Source organism: Paramormyrops kingsleyae, chromosome 4, assembly GCF_048594095.1.
Source record: "Paramormyrops kingsleyae isolate MSU_618 chromosome 4, PKINGS_0.4, whole genome shotgun sequence".
In the NCBI taxonomy this organism is placed as follows: domain Eukaryota; kingdom Metazoa; phylum Chordata; class Actinopteri; order Osteoglossiformes; family Mormyridae; genus Paramormyrops; species Paramormyrops kingsleyae.
In genome coordinates, this window is record NC_132800.1 from 11,892,136 (window position 1) to 11,905,402 (window position 13,267).

The 13,267-nt window shown below is 46.3% G+C and overlaps 1 protein-coding gene across 15 annotated transcripts in view; it reads left to right on the plus strand.

The window, feature by feature from the left end:
* LOC111857641 (uncharacterized) overlaps positions 1-13,267 on the plus strand; it is a 141,367-nt gene that overhangs the window by 23,241 nt on the left and 104,859 nt on the right. For all 15 annotated transcript variants that reach the window (XR_011989901.1, XR_011989900.1, XR_011989902.1 and 12 more), the window contains exon 2: positions 7,917-8,086. The gene's annotated coding sequence lies outside the window, so the exon portion shown is untranslated. The remainder of the gene's footprint in view (positions 1-7,916; positions 8,087-13,267) is intronic.

Below are 13,267 nucleotides of genomic sequence, written 5' to 3' on the forward strand. Positions count from 1 at the left end.
AATGATTTTCCAGACTTTTCTCTGGTATTGTGTGTGTGTGAGCGGGTATACCTTACCTTATAGGGACACAATGTCCTCACATAAGTAAAAAAAAATGTAATAAAAAGTTATTCATTGTTAGAGAACTGAAGACTTCATCAAAAAAAGACTGTATGCGGTTTCTGGTTTGTTCCCAGCATCAACTGATGAGAGCATGACACCAAGAAAAGGAAAAAGAAAAGATGTTTTTAGATTTTTAAAATGAACGTTCTTGATCTGAAGGCTGGGTGGAAGGATTTCCAATTCTAGACTGGAATGTTACAAGTGAACATTCCAGAACCTCAGTGCTTGAAGTGGGCCAGTACATGGCACCTCTTGTGTTTTTCTCTTCAGAGTACCAGGAAGGTTTCTTGCGTACCGGCACCTGTCATAATCTGCAGGTACTGAATAACAAGGGCACTACTGGCACCTGCTTTTTCCCATGTCAAGCACTATAGACCCTTGACTAGAATGAAAAATAGAACATTCTGGAGTTTTATTTGGAGTGCTCCTGAAGGGTTACATGGTGCATTACAGGTCCTGATTCTGTCAAATGTGGCTTGTCCCTCAGATTGTGTATATAATTTGTTTCTGCCATGCAAAAAGCCTCTTGTTACATGCACAGCAATCTGAGCTACACTAAAAATGTTATTTAAACTGACTGTTTCAATGGAAAATTGCCTACCTTGGCTGTCATGCTTCTAAATCACTGAATGGTTGGCCTGGTTTCCAGTCTGTCACTTTCTAATTTTTAAACTCAGATTATGTCATTTTCTGTAATTTTCTGTAACCACTGGTGAACAGCAAAGACCATTGTTGCTTTCGCTGTCTGTGAATGTCATCTCCTGACCTGAAGTGTCACTTGAATACAGACACCCTGCAGGGATGTCTGTCCTGCTGTTTAAGTCCAGCACATTTTATTTTCAGTGTGTGGCATCAAGAAAGATTCTTAAACAGCAAGAGCTGACTTGGGACAGTTATCTGGTCAGGGCTGCTAACAGTACCCCGCGTAACCTTGATGGCGGTGGCCCTGTTTGCTCTGCTGTCGAGACAGCCTCGCAATAATGAGGCGGACGGTAGCCTCGGCCAGGTTGCCTAGCAACGGGGATTGCACAGGGGCCCGGCTTGCCTCACGTAGCAGACCTACAGCCGCAACCACATGTTCACATGAAGGCTGATTGACAGCAGCTGCTGCTGTACAGGGACATCGAGTGGCTGCTGGTGAATACGACTGTTTGGCGAAGAGATCTGAGGGAAACAAAGTCTTTTGACTCTATTCTTATGGCAGTGGGTGCCCTGCTTGTCTTTGCATTGTACATGTGTTTAAAGGGGTTATTTAAAATGTAATTGTGACTGAACTCCACCAGGGGGCAGCCTGTGGCCACTCTTAATGACAATTCTACCCTGTGTCACCCATAGACCAAAGTGTTGAAAGGCTGTTGAATGGGTGGATGATGAACAGATAGGTAGATGCATGATGGATGATGGACAGATGGGTGGATGGATTGATGGATGGATGGACATGCAGATGGAGGGAGAGATGTTAATACAGGTGCATGCATTACCAATGCTGTGAGTTAGACTGGTGAATCATGCTTTCACACATGTTGAGTATATCCATTTGTCCATCTTCCTTGGGGGGGCGGTGTGACATCACATTGGGTGCCTCAGTCCAGCCCCATCACTGACAGCACGTCTGCTTGTGCTCATTAGCCAGCTGAAAGAGGCCCAGGGCTTTTTCGCCAGGCACCCATCAAATATTCTCGGATCGCAGGGATCCTCCAGAGAGAATTTGTTTGCAACAAATGTTTTTTTTCCTAGTGTACCTTCAAGGTACAGTAACTGTCCGAGGCACTACATGTGAAGAGTGCATCCAATTTTGCTGTGGCTGGGTTGCCCCCATTCTATAGCTTTTTAATTGCACAAGTCCAACCATGTATCAGCAGTGCAGAGTGTGCATCTTAGATAACAGCATGCATCTAACATCTAAATTTGGAACAAAAATAACAAAAATTTCATCTATCCATTTCGCATAGTACTTCTGCAGGGTTAATGTGTCCTAGGATGCATAGGGCATGAGGTGCACTGGATGTTAAGCCATCACAGGGCACATGCTCACACACACACATACACATTATGGCCAACCTAGAAATGTCAGTGTACCACCTGGATGCCATTGAACATAAATGCACATAAAAACGGGGATAATGTGCTTTCATGACTTCACACACGTAGAATCAAATCCATAATCCTGTTGATGTGAGGCTACGGTGCCACCCACTGCACCAGGGATGTGGACATGCAGTAAGATAATGGGTTTGGATCCCCACCCCCACCCAACACCACTGAGCAGCCACATCTACCAAAGGGGACCTATTGATTTTTTTTTTCTGGCTACGGGCCTGCACTGTACACACTGCCATCATACCACCAGTACAGGATTAGGGTTCAGTAAACAGAGATTAGAGTGACCACTGTTGACCAAATAACAAGCAATGAAAATCCAGCGAAAGTCACTGCAGAAGGAAAAAAAATCATGCATGGGCCGAATGCCGCACTAACACTGGCTCTGCCAGTGTCACACTGCGGCAAGCTCTACGTCAAATCAACCCACGAGCCAGCTGAGGAACAGAAAGGAAGCTGTTTGTTATATAAAGGTTCTGCTTTGAGCACAGCTGGGTCCCATTCTGCTCAAACTGAAACACAGACATTCCCCTGAATCATTCATACACCTGAATTATGTATCACATTTATATTAAGACACTGTTTCATTTAGGATGCAGCATGTCTTCTGTCACACTACGTACTTTCGTGTATTGATTTGAATTATTACAGGTTTTCTTGTTATTAGCATGTGTGAAATTGATGTTAAAAAAGCCTTCTGATCAATAAATTACATTTCATTCACTGTAGTTGCTACGAATGGCTGCTAGGGGGCAGCAAATACCTTCCACTGCTTTCATCAAACGTTTCCCTCCTAATAATCAGCTACAAAGTAGATTGATCTCATACAAGAAGTGCAATTTCTGGTTGAAAAAAATGGAACGATCAACAGCCGATGGTCAGGAAACAGTCGGCGCGGTAATTTTTTTTTTTTTACTGTGATTTTATTTTAATTATGTCCTGTAAGAAAATACAGTTTGTAGAAGCAAGACAAAATATCAATTTTCTTCCCTTCCATTTCACTTTTTCTTCAGAAGATTTACGGAGACTTAAGGTGCTTGCCACCCCTCACGTTAAGCTGAATGATAGACATTTAGCAGGTCCACTATCGTCATCGTATTTTATCACCCAGAATCCGTGGTGACAGGAAGTGATAAACCGATAGTTGACTTATCTGTGTTCTCTTTTTTTCACGTTTTTTTCCCCCCTCCTCCAGCTGGTGAATAATCATTTGCTTTCAAAATGTCGCCTCTGTGATGTCAGGGTCCTCTCCGTAGACAGGAAGACAGAATGAGGAACGGGGGGGGGCTCTGTGGCGTAGTGACAGGCAGGCGGGCAGACAGACGTCGATGCTCATTGATCCGTGTCTCTCTCTATCTTGCGTCCGAGGAGACGCAGAAATTGTGCAATTTGTACCCAGCGCACCTTCAGTGTTAGTGGATCAATAACGCCAATCCTACAGAGCGTTTTCCTGCCCCCCCTCCTCTGGCATGTAGCTGTAGGAGCAGCGTGTGATCTCAGGTGACTTCATTATTGGCCTGGGCTGGAACATATATTTGCTGTTAGTGTTCATAAACATAGCATTACTGACTGCAAACGTAGATTGATTCTGAGCTCTCTAGCAACTGGACATTGTTTTAGTGATTGCTGACATAGTGTTTGTACTATTACTATTCTGTCTTTTGTCCATTTAAATGGCTGGACATCTTTTGGTAATTATCTTGAGCAGATATTATTAGACACGTTTTTTACGTATTAGATGCTCTCCACCCCCAACATGTATACTTTAAAGACCCCCCCCCCTCCCATTATGCCTGTAGCTGGCTATGTACTGTAAGGATGCGTGAAATCGATGCAATGCCAGAATAACTGAGCGCCAGACAGAGAAGTGGAACTCATCAACATCAATGGTCTGGGCAGGCCTTTCCTGCTGTGAACGTTTGGGCATCAGCGAGGTACTTTCGAGCTGCATCTGACTCCAAACGAACGTGGCCCTGGGTCGATAACTTCAGCTGATGTCCCGCATCAGATGAACATTTGTTTGTGAGGAGTCTTTCTGGTTTATTCAACGGTATCCAGACATTTTCTTTTCTGGGAATGCAGCAAAACAGATGCATGAGCAAATTAGCACAAAGATTTTGTCTGCATGTCCAGAATTAGATTATGTTTGATTTGTTTGCATTTTGTTGCAAGTTTGTTATTATGAGGACAAGACAAAGACAAGAAAAAAACAAACAGACTAGGGTCTTGCTCTTTGGGCCTTGTTTAGGTTTAAATATTCAGCTTAAACTCTGTTTGCTGTGAAATTACGTCAGTCGGTTTAAAATGAACGAGTCGTTGACCTCACAGAAGGTTTAGTAACGTGTTTGTTATTGGAGTCAGGGGTGAGGAAGCCGGATTGTGTTATTGGCTGGATGTGGTTTTGCGTTGAGCCGTCGGTGTGTTTCATTAGCAGGTCGTTACTGCACCGGCGCTCTGTCTGCTTAATGCCGTTCCCTCCCCTCGGGTTGCCCGCCACCATGCCCCTGATCAGAATGCCTGCCGGGCAGATAAATGCCAGCATGTGATGTCACCCCCCCGACTCCTGCGGCCTTGCCCGAAGCACGTACCCCTCCATGCCCCCATGGCTCCTGTGGGGTACAATAATGCACTGTGACAGATTCATTAACGTGGCACGTGCGGCCGGCGGTGCGGGTAGGCTGGCTCGGCGACCGCAAACAAACCGAACGTGGCCTCGGTGGCGATCAATTCCACGAGTCAGCAGGGTGCCTCACTACAGTGAGTACAAGGTCCAGCGATTCTGGATAAAGGCTGTGTGCACCTCTAATGAGGCCAGGGTCTCTCACACACACCCATAGGCACTCAAGGCACGGAAACCATCTGAGAGATGTTCTGCTCTTCCACGATCAATAATCGCCAGGCGTAAAACCTGGGAAGGTTCACACCTTGTCAGAGTGATATTCATGCCGCCCAACCTGGCTGCGACCTCCCTGCCCCATCCCATTGCTTACTAAACTGTCGGAATTAACACATAATCACTGTTGAAGTGTTAAACATTTTACATTGCAGTTAAACACTAAACATTTTGCTCATGAGTGAAATTGCGAGGGCCAGTCTGTGATCTCAGTCTGTAATGATTCCCAGTAGTGAATGTGTGGTAGGTTAGGGTGTTCTCTCCTGGTCAGTGTTCAGCAGACCCATTAATACACCTATTAACACAGCATCGTGTTTTACCTTTACGTTTTGTCCAAAGCAACGTAGAGGTGAGGCAAACAACACTTTGAAAACATACGCGTACATGCCATGTCAAGGAGTCAACCTGGCAAAGTGCAGCTAGGCTGGGCTTCCAGTGAATTCCCAGGTACAAGTTAAGCAGTATTGGAGCAGGAGCTATACAATAACTTCTACCAAGAACCTAATAAGACTATTCAAGGGCCAGAAGTGCTATAAGAACATCCAGTGACAATTGAGGCATTTCATGAAGGTGGAGAGATGACTGGACATGGTTTTGCAGCTCATTCCATCATCAGGGAACCACAGGAGAACTGTCATCTCTTTTTGATTGGTAATGTAAGTTTGTGATGGGTGACCAACACAAATTGTTTTTTCTCCAGAACAGTGGAAGCTGCTCCATGGATCTGATGTGGTGCAGGATAAGAGCACGGTCTTGTGCTTTTCACAAGTGGCTACGATCCTCCTCCATCTTGCATACAAGGTCCAATAACCACTGACTCCAAAGAAGAGTTTTTTCAGGCACTGCCAGGCATATTCCCACACCAGAACCAGAACTGGAATTGGACGGGTGTCTTTAAATGGCAGCGGGTTCCTCTTGATCTCACAGCTGCGCCCAGCATGCAGAAAGAGGAAAACAGTGATTTCAGCAAAGGTCTGTCATTAACTCAGTTCTACAGCAGATACCCAGGGTACGAGACACCTCCGTAACCCTTTACATTTAACTTCTAGCATTTTTCTTGATTTGTTTCATAATTACGGACTGAGTTTGATATATGTTCTTTTAGCAGGTGTGTATGAGCTCATGCCCTGTAGAATCCATATATGTGAAGCTAACTTAACATAGTTGCCGGTATATGCTGCCATTAAGGTTAAGAGGATCGCAAGTCATCTCGAGTGCCCTGTCAGTGAGCCTCAGCTTTCGGCAGAGCCGGAGCCCGTAGTGACAGCGTGACACAAAGGAACAAAAGAACGTGGCTTATTTCAAACAGCGACACCAGCAGCCGTGGCACAATGACAGTGACTAATATGTCACGCCTGGTAATCCGAATTGGGCTGGAAACACGGCGGCTGCTTTGTCTCGGCAGATTGTGGTGACATTTAAACAAACCCCCGCTGTTCGTCACATCTAAGGAGGTCTAACCTCCATCGTCGTTTATCATAACGCACGCTCTGAGCTGGCTTGACACAGGGGCCGTGTGGAAAGACAAGGGGATCCAACGGGAGCGTAAGACCAACCCTTCACCCCTCCCCCCCAAAAAAAGTAAAGAAATGAAACTTCGTTGGTAGATGTTGTGTAGCTCTTGCTCCAATACTGCTTATACCTGTACCCAGTGGTGTAGGAGAGAGGTTGATATTGGGGGGGGTGGGTATAAGTTAGTAATTAAAATGTAAAAGTCTATTTGATTGGGTGGGACAGAAGAAGCCTCTGGTTCTTACGCCCTTGCTTGTACCTCTGCATTCATTGGAAGCTCAGCATAGTTGCATTTATGCGTCGCCGACTCCTTGGCAACACGCACATTTACAAAAGTGTCTGCAATATAAATGTACATGTAAGTGAATTCAGTGTCTGTGAAGTTTCTACGGCTAAACAGCTGCAAGAAAGTGTTCCCTATCACTGAGGGCAGCGCTGCACTTTACACCGTAACAGACGCCCTGACTGCTTCCCTCAGCATGCGTTCAGTGAGCAGACAGACATGTATCGCGTATGTGTGCCGGTATACTGACACGGACGGGCCGTTTTTATCTAAGCGTTACACCGCCCCCCCTCTCTTCATTTGTCTTTATTATGCACAGACCACTGAAGTGACACTTACCAGTTCTATTAATTGGATAGAAATTCATTGTTCACCCCAACTCCAGCTCCCTCTAACATCAACAGGAAGACAAACCAAAAAGTGTGAGGGTGGGTATGTGTGTGTGTGTGGGGGGGGGGGTGAATTGGGGGTCTGCATTTCATAAGGATGGGAGGAAACCAAGTGGAGACCTAATGGGATCCGAATATTTGGGCGAGGAGACCAGACGGGCAGAAACATCTCCCCGACTCTGCAGCCTCTAATTAACGGGAGAGCTTCACCAGAGAAAGGGCCCGCAGTCTTAACAAGCCAGGCCCCCTGTGTGCCGAGGTGGATGCTGCCCTTTCGCTGAGGAGATCTTCCTTTTAAAAAGCCTTTTTCTTGATATTAAACCTCTGTTGGTGGCGGACCAATCTACTTCCACCCCCCACACACACCCCCATGTCACTAGGCAAGGTCCTTCCTGGTGCTGGGCCAGCACTGTAATCAGATTCCCTTTGAAGGGAGTTTATGTTGGACCAAAGAGAAATGCTCTTCACCTCAATGACATTCCAAAAAATAGCAATGTAACGTTATGTGAGGCCCTACTCCCTAACAGAGATCCCATAGCTGGAGTGTTAACAGAGAGCTCAGCGTCATGATTGGCTTGCTGAGAAGTGGGGATGCTAATTCATCCACTCACCTGAGTCTTTTCCCCCTCCCCGACAGTCAGAAGCCATCATTCCTGGTCACCACTCTATAGTGACGCAGGCAGCCCACTTTGTAGCCTGGACTGTACGCCTTGGTCCCACAGGATGCTGGGAGGTGGAGCTGGGAGTCCTCTGACGGTAGGAGGATTGGCCTCTAAGGGACCCCTCCCCTTGGCCGCACCCTGAAAGGTAAGCCCTCATCTCATTCTTAATTTTAGCCAGCTTAACGTCTGGCTAAAATGCTCAAATAGAACTTGATAACAGAATACCCTGATAAAGGGAAGCATATCCATCCATCATCACCCAGAATCACACTGTTTAGGGGATGGTGGGGAGGGGGGGGGGGGTTTAGTAGCAGGGGTTTTATCTCCAGTCTAATAAACCTGAGCAACATAAGGATTTGGAGAGCATTTGTAGTGCATTCTGGGAAGGCTGCTTGCAAATGGTATTATTTTAAATTCCAACCTGTGGACTGTGGTTTTGAAAATGAGATGAAATATTCTTCTTCTGTTGTGAAGCATAGATATGGTTTCTCTCTTGACCTGTATATTTTAATACAATCTTTCATAACAATAACATTGTTTATATACTTCACTATGTCATAAATTATGTACACATGGTACACATGATGACCCATTCCTTTTTCTGTTTCATAATATGGAATTAGAATTAGAATGAACTTTACTGATCCCTGAGGGAAATAGTAGTGCATACAGCAGCGAGTTTGTTGAGCACAGACAAACATGCATTCAGTGCAAAAGATGCAAGACAGTACACATAATACAAACGAAAAAAGTAACACAGTGCAAACAAATTTAAAGGTACACGGTACACAAATAAAATATCTTCAAAAACTGGATAATATAAAATATTAATTAAATAAATATCAAGAGGGAAAAAAGCAATAAATACATATATTAGTGGAGGTAATGTGCTATTAAAAAAAGCATTAATAAATGTATAATTTTTGTAAATATTAATATATTAAGTAAACAAATGGCTGACTGTGAAGCAATGAATGTGAAAGTGGGGGTACAGACCATGAGAGAAGGCCTTTACCTGAGGGGGGGTCCTAGAAACCATATCCATGTGCATCCTTTGCTTTTTGCTTTTGATCATTTCCTGCACCGAGCGCTGGGACAGCTCATGGACACCCAGTGCAGTATTGTCAGTGAGATAATGGGGGCCTGTACTCAGCATTGGGTAAAATGGCCACCGGGAAATCTACCTCCCCCGGGCAAAGAAGAGTTACAGGTCAGTTAGGCAGCTGGGGTGACTTTTTTGTGTCAAACTTTATTGCCAAAATTTGTTATTGACAGTCAGAGTCCATGATTGTTTATATAAACAGCAGTGTGTTGCTGTATTATTATGGGGCTCGGTGCCTTCTTCACCATTGAACAGTGAGGTAAACCTGTCTCTTATATTCTCTGCTAAAGGGTTAAATGGCAAAGTAAGAGAGGAACATGACCAGAGGCTCCAGGTCTATTATAAATTAGAGTTGTCAGAAACCCCCTATTATTTTCTTCGATGGAGTAGCTGTCGACCAGGAGGGGCTCTTTTGAGGTCGCTTTTCTTTGCGGAGGTCCCTGGGCTTCAATCCGGTGAAGCCCGTACATTAAAGTACTCCTGGTGCTGTGATAAATGAAACATCCTGAGACTTGATGCTTCACTGTCACTGCGTGATCGAAATCCCAAAAAAAATATTTTGGTGACTGCAATTATGTGCGTATCAGTCAGGCCGGTGCGGAACAAAGACCATGGCCGGAGAAGGTGAAGGGAGCTGCTCTTCCACCGGGTCTAGGCGGGAAGGCGGGTGAGAACCCCAGCTCCGCTCTCGCTTCAGTAAGCAAGCCGCTCCTGGTGTTTGCAGTCATGTGACCCCTGACCCAAAGACTTTAAAAAAAAAACTTCTACAATCTCAGACTTGCTGAATTTCTCCAAAAATGGAGGTTTTTTCTTGCCTCCATATAAGACCAGCTGCTTAGGTTTTGGGTTTATTTGTGATGAAATGAATAAAAGAAGAGGAAAACTGAGACTTTAGTCGATTTGGATGCTGCTCAGGCTCTCTATCATGGGCACCTCCTGTGGGATGGCGCTGGTATATTTGTTTGCTTTGAAATACATCCCAACAGACTTGAAGCTCTCAAGCCGAAGGAGGAGAGCGATCTTCTCTGCGCTGTGGGGTGCCAGCATATGTACCGGGTGTGTGTGGGGGGGGGGGTCATGTGACAGCTTCCACCTGTATGCACGAAACCCCCCAGGGTGAAGGGCCCCTGAAAACCTGCAAAATGCAGTCGTCACGTCTCCCAGAAATCCCATTTGCGCCTCTAGCTTCCCCTCATCGGCGGAACACGTGTCGAGCAATTTGGCCCCAGAAGTGCCCCCACACGCCCCCAGCCTGCGACGGCCCTGCAAAAACTCGGCACCCATTGATTGTTGCGGCTCCTTTTCCCAAAATGGCATCCATCCTGAGGTCGCAGTACAAAGCTCTCCAGCTGCCACTCTTCCAGCTTCTGGAACGTCAAACTTCAGCAGCGGTCGGGGGGGGGGGGGGCGATTGTGCTGCCGAAAGCTGCCTCAGGGCATGAGCAAAGGCCTAGCTGTTGCCCAGCAGCCGAGAGAAGATCCTCACAAGCAAATATCACCTTCAGAGAAGTTCAGGATACATTTCATACTCCCATCCACCTGACTTGGCCAGGAAAAGTGTGCTGAAGTTGACAGAAATCTCAGCCGGTTCTGCTCCAGAATCGCTCGAAAGTTCAGGGATGTGCGAGCAGAGCATCGAGAGTGATGGTGACCGTCGTTTGACACCTTGGCGTCTCATGCAAGTGGACTTCAAGGGGCCCAGTCCCGTCCTCAGCCTGTAGTTCTGGGCCTGATCCCTTGGCTGCATTTCAGCCTGGCCCATGGTGAACACACCCCCACTGGTTCTTCTGAGGAGGGGTTATAGAGTCAGTAGGTTGTCATTACCTAATGAGGGTGGGTTTTTAAGCCCCCTTCTAGGTATTAGAAGACGTGGGAGTCAGTAGCCCTAGAACCCTGAACGCACTTAGGCTTCCTCAGCACTCCTGCCGAAACCCAAACAATTGAGTGGCGTTGGAGTCGATAATTATTCTGCGACACGCTGAGTGGCGCTGATTACATGTTAATCTGCAGCGTCATTCTGCAACTCGGGCCCATTGCGGGTGTCCTCCACACCGAGGCGAGCCTCTCTGACAGACACATCCTGCAAAGACAGATTTGCTTGTTTAGGTCTCCATAGTGTTTCTTAAATCCCTCCATCCATCCTTCTTCCAGCCACTTATCTAGTGCATGGTCGCAGAGGGGGCCTTGCCTATCTCAGACAGCACCGGGCACAGGGGGCACCCTGGATGGGCAGACAGCACCGGGCACAGGGGACACCCTGGATGGGGCTCCTGTTTGCAAGACTTTATTATATGTTGTTAGCAGAGGTTATTTTTTTATTTCACAGTTACTGGGTTATTGTCAGTGTTACGTTATTACGCTGATAATGTGCATCAGTTCAATTTCCCTCTGTGATTATCACTGTCTGCTTGTAACGATACAGTTTATCAGGTTTAGCATTGCTGTATAATTAAAATGCAAATGCATCATATAATCACAAATGGAATTACCTATACTAGGCATTTTTTTTCTATATACCAAGTGGCAAAGGGAAGAGAGAAATGCATACTGTATGTGTGTATTTTTTTTAACAGACATGCCCCTCAAACTGAGATTTGTTTTGTTTTGCTTTGGTTTTTATAAACAGAATTTATCTCAGCACGGTCCCCAAAAAACAAAACATTGACCTGCTGCCCTGCATGGGTCTCGCACTGGTACAGCAATTTTCTTATCTAGGGCTGGTGGTTGGGAGGTGGCGGGTGGTTGGGAGGGATTGCTGTGGATTGGGAAGCCGTACCCAGGCTAGAAAAACCGCTTCGGTGCTCTGGAGAGTTAAGGCTTAATGTCATGTTCGTTGGTGTCGAAACAAGCCATCAGGTCAGTCAGACTGTGATGGGGCCCCGAAGATGTCACCGTCGGGGAGTGATGTCTGAATTTGGCCCATCAATGTCTGAATCAAGTGCCTAAAAGGCACAGCATCTGGGAAGGAAATGAAATGCTCTGGTAATTGTATTCTGTCCATTCTTTGCAGATTAAAAACCACACCATTTGCATTTCTGCGCAATTTGTTGTGACATTAGCGTTTTCTCATTCCCTCAACCTGCCAATAGGGGGCACAGTGCATCCACACTCAAGGTGCGTGAGTGTCAGATGTGACTTACCCGGCTGGCTTTGCTTCACAGGGGATTAAAGCATCAGGTGGCATGCTCTCTCCTATTAGTTGCCACAGAACACTGACTCCCCCCCCCCCCCTCCATTGCAGTCCACACATGGACACACTAATGACATGACATGGTCCATTCAGAACATGTTAGAATGGCTGAAATGCATCGGAATTCCGGACCTTCAATAGCAGCCTAAATAAGCGACCATTTGAGTTATACATATACTGTAATCTATTGCTATTACTTATGTAGACATAGTATAAAAGACAGATAAAGAAACACGATACAACTATAACGACTCCATATAATAATTATAACCAGATTACTGGACTTTGAATTTGACTTCAGATGGATTGATGTCACTCATATAAGTGAGTAAAAACCTATTAAGGGATATAAGATAGTAATGCTACTGTGTATTGGGGATATATTATGGGTTTGGTTGCTGTCGCTGTGAAACAAGCAGACAGTTAATCACGGAGATGAGTGCAGGGGGAGCCAGCCCATGTGCGTTCGCGTGCCTTTCTCCCAGTTCCCGCATGCAGAGGTCCGCAGCAGTGGCGCTCTGGGAGCTGCAGGCTCGGAGGCAGTGTCACGACGGCTCAACACGGCCCTCTAACTCACACCATCGAGCTATGCATGCGGCGGGGGGGAAGGCTGAACCTTGTGAAAGGGTAATGGCTGAGCGGCTCTCATTTTCTGGAGGCCAGGAGCTCGGTGAATAGCATCCATGCCCCCCGGATTCCTACTGGGTTAGCCTCTGAAGGCTCCCAGGGGAGAGTGGGCAGTGCAGTGCTCATGAGCCTCTCCTGCCCTCCCCCTTTCTTTCTTTCTCACTCACTCTGTCTATCTGTCTCTTTCTCTCTATCCCTCCCCTCCTCTCTCCCTTACCCCATGTCCTCCTGTCTACCTCTGTCAGTCCTATGCCTTTGCGTTAAATGTAAAAACAATGCAAAAATGTTGGAGCAAAACACTGCACGTCTACGAGTAGCTGTCGAGTTGTTTTTGGCACGAATATCGGCCGCTGCTACTTCCCAGGGACGGTCTGGGGCCGCCGTTGACCATTGACCCAACTTTGAAG